A 12,903-nucleotide genomic window follows, 5' to 3' on the forward strand; every position below is an offset into this window, starting at 1 on the left:
ACAATAATATTTGCCTTTATAAACCTAATAGGGCTAGCTTATTTGCTTCTTTTTTTATTTGACCATTTAGAAATTTATGAAAAATGTTCCATCTCACTAGCAGTAAAGGGAATGCAAAAATAAATAAAAAAATTTTTTGCCCATCAAATTAACAAAATTTCAGAAGCATTGAGTCATATTTCCAATACATATTAAATGGTACTATAAAGTGATCATTATTAGATCTATATATGCTGATGTGGAATAATTGGCAGGATATATAGCTATAAAACAAAACAAAACACCAAGGTGCAGAACTTGTATAGTGTGGTCAGTTGTGTACTGGTAAAACAACTCTCTGATAAAAAAAAAAAGCTCTGATTCATAGCATTTTTAGATTTCCATGGGGTAAATACTCCTGCAATGGCTTCTTTCAAGCTACCAACATGAAGTCACTGAGCGTGGAGTTGGGAAGAGATGTATATTATTGGCTCTCATGAACCACTATGAGCTGACTTCCACCACACTCCTGAATAGCATAGTACATATATTAGGAATTCAAAAAAGTGAATGTAAAAAATCCTCATGATCTTAAGTGAAAAGACAAGTGTTGTATGTATTATATATTTATTGCACACATGTAATAATTATATATAATTATGTATATAAACAGACTTATGGATAAATGCACTTGTGTGGGATCCCATTTTTATTTTAAAGATACATACATGTAATTGTATGTGTATGGGGAGTAGTTTGAGGGAGAGAGAAGGAGGCAGGGAGAGGGCACTACTATTCATCTGGTTGGGAAATGAAAGTTTTATTCCACAAGAATTTAGAAAAGAAATAAAACTGGTTTGTTATTAGGTAAGCATAGTACAATATTTGCATATAGCTAACCTGCTGTAGACTACATAGTTAGGACAAAGTTTCACACAATTTAGATAGCAAGGAGGAGAAAAGAACAGTAATTTCTCTAATCACCTAGAGATGGTCTCTGTACATCTCCTGAGAGCCCTGAGCTGATTCTGATAGTACATGTTTACACATCTAGATGTTATCTGGCCTGCAACCATACATATATTTCACTGTTGTAAAAGTGGGGGTAAAGATGGGGTGCAGTCCCTAGAGATTTATCTGTATCCCAAAGGTTAGAATAAGGATTTAGATTCACTGTGTTTTCAAGGAAATACTCTACTGAATGGGGAGGAGAATATAGTAACTTTGCCCTTTATAAAGTGGAGAAAATAATTTTTATTTACCCTTACACAGGTTAAAATGAGGACTAAAAGGGATATCTATAGTGATTATTTGGTGAATTGGTTTTATTTTTTAATTATTGCCTGTATTTTCTAAATATTCCTAATGAACATGTATATTTTATAATGGGGGAAAAATGTTATTAAAAAACAGATATTGGGGACTTGATTTTACAGTAAGATCATGTCACTATATTTTATTCTTTTGATTTTAGTTTCATTTTTAATTTAAATTCCAATTAACATGCAGTGTAATATTAGTTTCAAGTGTAGAATTTAGTGATTCATCACTTACATACAACACCCAGTGCTCATCACAACAAGTGCCCTCCTTAATACCCATCACCTGTTTAACCCAACCTCTCACCCACCTCCCTCCAGCAACCCTCAGTTTGTTCTCTGTAGTTAAGAGTCTGTTTTATGTTTTGCCTCTCTCTTCCCCCGACCATGTTCATTTGTTTTGTTTCTTAAATTCCACATATGAGTGAAATCATATGGTATTTGTCTTTCTCTGACTGAGTTATTTCACTTAGTGTAATACTCTCTAGCTCCATGCACGTTATTGCAAATGGCAAGATTCCATTCTTTTTTATGGATGAGTAATATATTCCAGTGTGTGTGTGTGTGTGTGTGTGTACCACATCTTCTTTATCCATTCATCAGTCGATGGACATTTGGGCTCTTTCTATAATTTGGCTGTTGTTGATAATGCTGCCATAAATATCGGGGTGCATATATCCCTTTGAATCAGTATTTTTGTATCCTTTGGGTAAATACCTACTAGTGCAATTTTTGGATCAAAGGTAGTTCTATTTTTGACTTTTTGAGGAAACTCCATTCTATCTTCCAGACTGGCTGCACCAGTTTGCATTCCCACCAACAGTGCGAAAGGGTTCCCCTTTCTCTGCATCCTTGCCAACATATGTTGTTTCCTGTGTTGTTATTTTTAGCCATTTTGACAGGTGTGAGGTGATATCTCATTGTACTTTTGATTTGTATTTCCCCGATGATGAGTGATGTTGAACATCTTTTCATGTGTCTGTTAGCCATCTGGATGTCTTTTTTGGAAAAGTATCTATTCATGTCTTCTGCCCATTTCTTAACTGGCTTATTTGTTTTTTGGGTGTTGAGTTTGATAAGTTCTTTGTAGATTTTGGATACTAGCCCTTTATCTGATATGTCATTTGCAAATATCTTCTCCCATTCTGAATGTTGCCTTTTAGTTTTGTTAATTGTTTCCTTCGCTATGCAGAAGCTTTTTATTTTATTCTTTTGAGATTCCTTTTTAAAATCTCCGGTTGTTTTACTGTTGATCATTATATTTACAAGTTCATCACTATGTACTTTTTTCCTGTTCTGGAGAATAAATAAAACAGGAAAATAACCTTGTTTTCAAAGAGCTTATAATATATAGCTTATATATAACAGATAATATAATAGATAAGCTTAACTTATATGGAATAGCAGTGAATGTTAGAAGCAAATGGTATATAACCAAGGGATACAGTGTATAGTATGGTGCTCTGATAGTTAAGAAGAATAAGAAATCAGAGTATTAATAATTTTAAGAAAGGTTGTTTGGAAGTTTAGGATTTGCTTTGAAGTTTGCTTTTTAAGTAAGTGAAAAATCCCTTCAGATGAGTGTAATGTCATAAGCCTGGGTATAGGGTGAGAATGAACCTGGACTTTTTTAAGGGGATTCACATACTGGGGAGAAGGAAAGAAAATTGTAAATATAGAATGGGCTCCTTAAATGGGGAGACCTTAGAAGTAGGGAGGCCAATTCAGAAATAGTTGGAACAAATCAGACTTGAGGGACTAAATTTAATTAGTGCCACCCTGAAAGAAAGATGATGATGATTCTGAATATAAGGAAAAGGTAGAGAAGAATGAGTTAAAGATTGTCCTTGAGGTCTGGAAGTATAATGTATCACAGAAGAATTTGTAGGAGAAATTAATGCATTTTATATTTGATACAATAATTCTACATCTAATTTGAAATGTCTGTTTGTCAGATGCTGTATGGGTTGGATTGAATCCCTCAAAGAAGTCCTAATCCCTAACACTTCTGAGTGTGACCATATTTGGAAGTGGTGGCATTGCAAATGTAGTTAAGATGAGGTCATACTGGAGTAACGTAGGCCCTTAATCCAATATGATTGGTGTCATTATAAGAGAAGAAGACACTGAGACAGGGACACACAGAGAGAAGGTGTCCATGTGATGATGGAATCTGATATTGGAGTGATGCCTGTACAAGCCAAGTACCCCCAAGGATTGCTAGCAAATAACAGGCTGGAAAATGTAGGGAAGGATTCTCCTCTACAGGTTTCATAGGAAGCATGGCCCTGCGAACACCTTAATTTCAAAGTTCTACCCTCCAGAAATGGGAGGCAATAAATTTCTGTTGTGTTAAGCTACCAAGTTTGTGGTACTTTGTTATGGCAGCCACAGGAAGCTAATAAAGATGCTGATACGGTTCTTTGATTTTTCTTTTTTCTTTTTTTTTTTAAGATTTTATTTATTTTTGAGAGGGAGCACGAGCGATGAAGAGCTGCAGAGGGAGAGAGAAAGCAGACTCCCTGCTGAGCAGGGAGACCAATGCGGCACTTGATCCCAGGGCCCTGGGGTCATGACCTGAGTCAAAGGCAGACGCTTAACTGACTGGGCCACCCAGGCGCCCTGATTTTTCTTTTTAACCATCCCCTTCCTTCAACTTTCTTCTTTGGAAAAATTTGCAAGTACAAAATGTAAATCGGTATATGCAGTCAAAGGTGGAGAGAGTAGTTTGTTAAATTTTTTCATATCTGTGTATTTATTAGTGTTTTTTATTCTCTATCATCATCATTCCAAAATGGTATTTTCATACAGGCCAAATAATCTCATTAGATTATGCAGTGTTAGCTCATTGGAGTGTGTGCTCTGCATATGCATTTGGGAATAGTTAAAGGTAGTGATACATCTTTTCAGCTTATCCAGCAATCTAAAATTCCATTGCCTACCTTTTCAAGAATATCAGATGTCAGAATGAAGTGGCAACTCAGCCATGTGGATTAGGAAGAATACTGGGATCACAAAGTAAGCAAAGCAAGCATGGGTCACAGAGCACATGCTCAAATGCCTTGAGGACCTGCTATAATAAAAGGAAATTTAAAAAAGGGGGGAGAGTAGTAAATGTTTGTCCCTGGAACTTTCTCCATAGAGGTCCTGTATAAGAACTTGTATTAATTCTTTTGTTTCCAATGACAAATTCAGTATTTTAATTATTAAAATGACATCAAGGCCGTATCTCATTTTAGATGCTGTTCTCTTTCTCCTTAATCTGCTTTTCCGGCTTGGTTTCTGATATATTTATATATGTAAGTTTTTTGTGGGGAAATACTTCCTCTTTTTTTATTTTTAATTTTATATATTTTTTTGGCCTTATAAGTTTGGGGGATCAATTAGACTACCAAATATTTGACATAATTTGGAAGTAAAACTATCTTAAGTGCATGTGAACATATGATTTTTGGCACTCGTACTGCCCAAGCCACAACTTTTTATTCTTTTTAAGTGAAATATAGACTTTGAGGCTCACTGACCTTTGAATACAAGTTCCTTTTCCCAGAAGAGTATACACTGTCCATTTGGTTCCCATGAAAAACTCCCTTGAACATATTGGTAAAGAGCAGTCCTCATTTCCCTAAAAAGTTAGTTCTTTTATCAACTGTGGAATCTGAGTAACTCTACACTTTTGCTGGTTCAGATGATTTCTAGAATTACTATCTTGTGGCAGAATTAATCACAGCAAAAGAAAATGTGCCAGTGTGGACAATTTTAGGCCAAAAAAGAGCCAGAGAGCTCAAATTTGTGTAGCTTGTTAATAATATACCTAATTTATAGTACTTAAGATCCTTATTCAATTACTAATTTGACTAAAATGCCCAAAGATTTTAATGTTCAGTGTTAATAAGATATCATAAGGCTATTTAAGTGGATGCTTAAAATTTTTGATGTATTAATTGTTTTCTATAAAATCTCAGTTGGCTGTAATTCCAGTTCACATTTGCCTTATTCAGATTCTAGTGTTTATTTTTTTAAAAAATGAAGCAAAAAAGTGATTAATGGCTTATCTGGTTAAGAACATAAGGAAGAATTTGCTTAGAAAAAACATTTTTCTTTCTGAATTTCTGTACTTCATAGATTGAACCATAGGAAATTATCATTTGTGTGGGTTAAAGAGACAATTTCCTATGGTTCAACTTATTACTTAGTTTAGAATAATAGAGTCCTCTATGTAAGCCTATAACATATGGGCTATAAAATAACAGTTTATCCCATTTATACATTTTTTGGCATAATTAGAATGGGTTTTCAGATTTGAGAGGTAGCTTTTTTTTTCTCAAAGATTTTATTTTTAAGTAATCTCTATACCCATGTGGGGCTGGAACTCAGAAACCCTAGATCAAGAGTCGCATGTTCCACTGACTGAGCCAAACAGGTTCCCTGAAAGGTAGCATATTTTTAAAAAATTTCTTAAATTAATTAATTTTTTTAATTTAAAATTTTTTTAAAGATTTTACTTATTTATTTGAGAATGAGAGTGAGCACAAACAGGGAGAGGGGCAGAGGGAGAAGGAGAAGCAGACTCCTGCCAAGCAGGGAGCCCAACGACGGCGGGGCTCCATCCCAGGACCCCAGGATCATGACCTGAGCAGAAGGCAGACGCTTAACTGAGTGAGCCAACCAGGTGCCCCTAATTTTTTATTTTTAACTAGGCTCGGCGTGGAGCCCAACATGGGGCTCAATCTCATGACCATGAGATCACGACCTGAGCTGAAACCAAGATTGGGATGCTTAACTGACTGCCCACCCAGGTGTCCCAAGATTATTTTTAAATCCAGTGCTTTAATTATCTTATAGTTTAAGGTCAATTCAGATTATGAAATGACTGTACCATAGCTGATAACAGTAGTATTCTGTATGTATAGAAGTCACCTTGGGGTGCCTGGCTAGCTCAGTCTGAGGAACATACAACTGTTGATCTTAGGGTCATGAGATCAAGCCCCACATTGGGTGTAGAGATTACGTAAATAAATAAACTTAAACATAAAGGGTCACCTCTTACTCCTTAAGCAGATATTTGTTTAGTTATGAGAAACAAAGCAAAGATAGAAAATCAAAGTGTTATTAGCCTCATTATGAAATTAGACTATTAAAATAAATCAACATTCTGGAAATATGATATTAAATTAAATTAACTTTATTTGAACAGACACAAAACTGCTTTCTAAGGGGGGGACTCTGGCTTTTCCTATAAGAACTTGTGCAGTTTGGGGCACTTGGGTGGCTCAGTCGGTTAAGCATCTGCCTCTGGCTCAGTCATGATCCCAAGGTCCTGGGATTGAGCTTCTCCCTCTCCCTCTGCCCGTCCCACTGCTTGTGCTCTCTCTCAACTGTTCTCTCTCTCTCTCTCTCAAGTAAATAAAATAAAAAATTACACAACCTTGCTAAACTCTGTTACTTAAAAAAAAAAGAACTTCTGCAGTTTATCACTGCATAAGTGGGTGGTTTTTCAACTAGATAAGACTACATCAGACTTGAATTTTCATATCAAAACATTGACTTTTCCTAGTATTTACAACATAGATTTTTGTTTTGTCTGCAACACAGGACACCTGCACAAATGACATTTCTTAGCAATGCCTCTCTTGGAGTTTTAGAAAGGGTTATCTGAAAGGATATGTTAACCATTCATCCTTCTAGGATAGCCGTTATCTTATATCTAATTAGATTACGGTCCCTGGAGACCAGGTGAACCTGGCTGTACCAATTTTACTGCAGTGTGGGGTATTAGGCATATGGGAGAAAAAAAGGGGTGCTTGGACGGGGCACCTAGCTCCCTCCCCTGGAAGGACAAGGTGGCTGAGGGGGTGTTGGAGCCTTGGCGAATGGCTTTCTTGCTGGCCACTTGCAGAGTGAGTAGACCCCAAGGGTCTGGAAAAGGGGTAGGCCCCCACCCCTGTATCCTTGGGGTCCCTGCTGCCTTTCCTGTCCGGGCTAGGCTGTGGGCACGAATGTCACTCTCTTTCTGCCTCCTTTCCACTGCCCTCTGGGGGTGTGGATTCAGGATTTGTTCCTAGTGTCCAAGACTTTGCTAAGAAACTTACAGGAGCTCATGCTTATCTACATATCTTGATAGAACATTTAAAGCTTTTTGATGACAAATTTCAAAACTGCAAAGATGAACAGAGAAAGATTATTGAAACTCTCAAAGAAACAACAAATAGCATGGTAGAATCAATTAAACACTGCATTGTGTTGTTGCAGATTGCTAAAAGTACTATTAATTTTGTAGATGCAGTATACCAATCTAGTCCCTTGGAACCTGTCATCAACACAATGCCTACCCAGAACCTGCTCAGTTGTGTAAGTCAGAGCCACGCCTGTCTTCCCTACCAGTTGGACCTGTATTAGCTATATTGGGACATCATCAGACTACAACACCAAATAGTACAGGCAGTGGGCACTTACCACCTAGTAGCAGTTTGACTTATCCAAGCCATGTCAACTTGTCTCCAAAGTAATACAGCTTTCAAAGACCCAGTTTATAGCTGTGTGTTTCCTTTCATTTTATTCCTAGCTCAATTTCCTTTCCTCCCTCCAACCTCTTCTTCCTTCCTTTCATGTATTATTATACTAGGAGTTGGTGAAAATGATTCAGTCCCTGACCTCTCTTAACACAGTCTAATGCAGGGAGACATGCAAAGAAAACATTCCGAGTCCCTATGTAGAAACTTGATAAATTCTGGACATAATTTAACATTAGAAGAAGTTTGTTTCTCTTAGCACATAGACATGCTTACTGCTACTAAATAATATAGTGGAAAACTAAAAATAAATGACTTCTTTACTGGTTTAGGTCATTATTTTTGTTATGTAACAAGAAGTTTGGAGGTAGCCAGCCCAAGGGCAGGTATAGTGGCTTCTGTATTTCCACTGTGCTATACTTAGCATGGTGCTCTCATTCCTCTTTCTTATTGCTTCAGACCCAATATGGCTGCTTCATTTGCAGGCATTACATTTACTTTCCAGGCAGGAAGAAGAATAAAAGACCTCATTTTTGTTGGGCTTACTCCTGCTCCCTACAAAAAAGGGAAGTTTGCATGAGGAACTTCTTGCTGTGTCTCATTGTCTAGAATTTTATTACATGCCTCAGAGTATTTTAGTTTTCTAATCACTATAGTAGAGGAAGGCAAGTGTAAGAAGCATTGAAATTGGTATTCAGTGACACTGAAACAATAAATGATAAATCATTCAAGACTAATAAATTCTAGGCCAATTGTCTTGACCTTTGCATTCCAAAACCAGTTGTGTTTTGAATAACATCAGGATCCAAAAGAAATCCAGGGGAAGATATTTGCAAATGACATTTCTGATAAAGGGTTAGTATCCAAAATCTACAAAGAACTTCTCAAACTCAACACCCAAAAAACAAATAATCCAGTTAAGAAATGGGCAGGAGACATGAATGGACACTTTTCCAAAAAAGACATCCATATGACTAACAGACATATGAAAAGATGCTCATCATCAAGGAAATAAAAATCAAAATTACAATGAGATACCATCTCATACCTGTCAAAATGGCTAAAATTAACAACACAGGAAACAACATATATTGGCAAGGATGCAGAGAAAGGGGAACCCTCTTGCATTGTTGGTGGGAATGCAAACTGGGGCAGCCACTCTGTAGAACAATATGGAGGTTCCTCAAAATAGAACTACCCTATGATCCAAAAATTGCACTAGTAGGTATTTACCCAAAGGATACAAAAATACACATTCTAAGGGGTACATACACCCTGATGTTTATAGCAGCATTATCAATAATAGCCAAACTATGGAGAGAGCCCAAATGTACATCGACTGATGAATGGTTAAAGAAGATATAGTATATATAGGCCTGCGCAGTGGCTCCTTGTCAGGTGGCAGCCATGGCGGGTCAAGAGGATCCAGTGCAGCGGGAGATTCACCAGGACTGGGCGAACCGGGAATACACTGAAGTCATCACTAGCAGCATCAAGAAAATCGTGGACTTTCTCAACTCGTTTGATATGTCTTGTCGTTCAAGACTTGCAACGCCAAATGAGAAATTGACACCTCGAACGGAGAATAGAGTACATTGAAACACGGGTGACAAAAGGTGAGACCCTCACCTGGAACTACACCATGCTGCTGCTGGGAAGTTGCTTTATGGAATAGAGGCCAACGTGGGAAAGGCCCCAGCAGCCTCAGCTCCTTCCTCTCTTCTTAAGGAGCAACAGGGCTTATTCTTGTTTTTCTTTTTTCAAAAGTATGGCCTTTGGGTCTGCCATGTACATCGGTGTGTGATGTGGCATGTGGGAAGACGTCCAGGGGAGCTCTTGGAACCAACATTAGGCATTTTATATTTTAAGTAACATTTTGTAGAACTGTTTGTCAGTGTATTTGAGGCTCTCCGAGCCAAACACCTGGGACTCTTTGTCAAGGTCCTCCCCACCTCTCTTTCTCTCTCTCTCTCTGACTTTCCTTACAGCTCCCATTGCCTCTGCATTGATTCTATAAACAGTCTTTGTCTCCTTTCCACCTTTGGTGGGGGGTGGGAGGCAGTCCTGGCTGAGACACTTATGCCCTGGCAAGGTGGCCACCAGAAAATGTTGTTCCTAACCCACCAGTTTCTTGTCCTTTTGGGGAGGTCAAGGCCCCCACTTGACTTGAAGCGACATTTTCAGAATTTTCTTTTTGTCACTTGGGGTGTCTTTGCCTCTCATATTTCCCTAATAAACTCAACTAAAAAAAAAAGAAAAAAGAAAATATAGTATATATACACAATTGAATATTACTCAAACATCAAAAAAGTGAAATCTTGCCATCTGCAATGACATGGATGGAGCTAGAGTGTATTATGCTAAGTGAAATAAGTCAATCAGAGAAGGACAAATACCATATGATCTCACTCATATGTGGAATTTGAGAAAGGAAACAGATGAACATATGGGAAGGGGGAAAGGAAAAAAAGGAGAGAGGGAAACAAGTCATAGGAGACTCCAAATGATAGAGAACAAACTGAGGGTTGGTGGAAGAAGGTGGGTAGGGGATGGGTTAGGTGGGTGATGGGTGTTAAGGAGGGTACTTGTGATGAGCGCTGGGTGTTGTATGGAAGTGATGAGTCCCTGAATTCTACTCCAGAAACAACCAATGTTGCAGTGTATGTTAACTACCTAAAATTTAAATTAAAAAAAAAGAAGAAAAAACAGTTTATGTAAGAAAATAAGAAGAAAGTACAGATCAAACAGAAAAACAAAAGAAATCCAGTTATTGGTGAAATGATAGGGTAAATAAGCAAAAGGAGTTTCTCTTTTTAAACATAAACAAATTGATTTCTGATAGCCATATTTTCTTTTTTTTTTTTTTTAAGATTTTTTTTTTTTTTATTCATGAGAGACAGAGCGAGAGAGAAAGGCAGAGGGAGAAGCAGGCTCCCAAGGAGCAGGGAGCCCGATGCAGGACTCGATCCCAGGACCCTGAGATCATGACCTGAGCCGAAGGCAGACGCTTAACCATCTGAGCCACCCAGGCGCCCTGATAACCATATTTTCTATAAATGTGAAGTTAGAAGAAGGAAGCAAAGCAGACATACTCGGACCTACTCTAAAAAGTTAATGACTTTAAGTCTTTATTAAATATTTCCTTTCTGGGCACCTGGGTGGCTCAGTTGGTTGAGCATCTGACTCTTGGTTTCCACTGAGGTCATGATCTTAGTGTCATTAGATTGAGCCCCATGTTGGGCTCCGAGCTCAGAGAGGAGTCTGTTTGAGAGTCTCTCTCCCTCTCCCTCTGCACCTCCCACTCATGTGCACACACACTCTCTCTGCTGCTAAGATAAATAAATAAATCTTTAAAAAATTTTTCCTTTCAAAATAGCCCTCTAAACATTCTGAATTTCATGACCTTAATGAAGGTAGGTGTTCATCCTTTGGCTGTTTTTTTAAAATTTTTAAAATTTTTATTTATTTAAATTTTTAAGATTTATTTATTGAGAGAAAGAGAGAGCGTGCAAGCTGGGGGACCAGCAGAGGGAGAGGAAGAATCTCCAGCAGACTCCGCCTTAGCTAGGAGCCCTCCATGGGGCTTGCTCTCACGACCCTGAGACCATGAGCAGAAACCAAGAGTGGACACTCAACGAACTGAGCCACCTAGCCTCAGTTTTTTAAAAATAGAAATTCTAAATTGAGAAAGAGAATTTTGTGCAGTAGCATATGATATAGTGTGATCTTAAATAGAATTTTATGTGACTGGTTATATATTGAGTCTTGCTTGATTTAAATATGTAATCTTGTTTGATTTATCTACAACAGTTGCAGATTGGTAGGTTGGTGCCCCAGGAAGCAGGATTAATATGAAGGATGTTTGCTAATGAGAACTTGTGGAATTTATACCTATGGTGGGAGGTAACGAATCAGGATTGGGCCAAAGGAGAAATTGTAGTAGTCCCAACAATCGCCTCAGCCAATCCCATGGGGAGGCTATTCGAGCTGTTCCCGTTTATGGTAAGGAGGCTAGATCTTTGTACTCCTTCATTCACCAGTCATTTGACGTCAGCTGTCCCCAGGAAGGGGGTATGATCTTGGGCAAATTGATCCATACAACAGAGTAATTCCCAGAGAGGACTGACAGCAGTTGGGGAGTAAATTTTTCAGACCTTTTCAGACCTTCAGTTCACTGTTGTGACTGTGAGAAAAATCAGAGTTAACTTATAAATTTTAGTATCATCTTATAGTTTTTAGAAATATTACCTACAATAAGTGCAATATCTACTGATAAATGTTCTCATTTAAGGATCTGGAGTTGGACTGTTAAAGGTGACTTAATTCCAATTCAAGATAAAGTGTTGTTATTATCTGTCACCATATAACATTATTACAATATTATTATTTTTATTTCCTATGCTGTACTTCTCATTCCTGTGATTTATTTATTTTATAACTGGACATTTGCACCTCTTAATTTCCTTCACCTCTTTCACCTGTCCTCGCAATCCTTTCTCCTCTGGCAGCCAACAGTTTTTTCTATTTCTGATCCCATCTCTCTTTGCTTTTGTTGTTGTTCATTTGTTTTTTAGATTCCACATATAAGTGAGTCATATGGTATTTATCATTCTGTGCGTAACTTATTTCAGTTAATATAATACCCTGTACATCCATCCATGTTGTTGAAAATGGCAAGGTCCTATTCTTTTTTTATGACTAATACTCCATTATATATATATATATATACCATATCTTCTTTATCCATTCATCTATTGATGGTTCCCATATCATGGTTATTGTAAATAATGTTTCAAAAAACATAGGGGTGCATATACCTTTTTAATTAGTGTTTTTGTTTTGAGTAAATACCCAGTAGTGGAATTACTGGATCATATGACATGTCTATTTTTAATTTCTTGAGGAACCTCAGTACTGTTTTTCATTCCTACCAGAGGTTCATGAGGGTTACCTTTTCTCTACATCCTTACCAACACTTGTTATTTGTCTTTTTGATGCTAGCCGTTCTGGTTGGTATGAGGTGGTATCTCACTGTGGTTTTGATTTGCATTTCCCTGTGATTGGTGGTGTCAAGCATCTTTTACAGGTCTGTT

At 37.5% G+C, this 12,903-nt stretch overlaps 1 pseudogene; it reads left to right on the forward strand.

Moving 5' to 3' along the window:
- Nucleotides 1-5,439: 5,439 nt before the first annotated feature.
- LOC102737177 (putative protein BRICK1 pseudogene) lies at nt 5,440-10,657 on the forward strand (annotated as a pseudogene).
- Nucleotides 10,658-12,903: the final 2,246 nt, after the last annotated feature.

The sequence above is a fragment of the Leptonychotes weddellii genome, chromosome 7 (assembly GCF_054177405.1).
Source record: "Leptonychotes weddellii isolate Sample4059 chromosome 7, ASM5417740v2, whole genome shotgun sequence".
Lineage (NCBI taxonomy): Eukaryota > Metazoa > Chordata > Mammalia > Carnivora > Phocidae > Leptonychotes > Leptonychotes weddellii.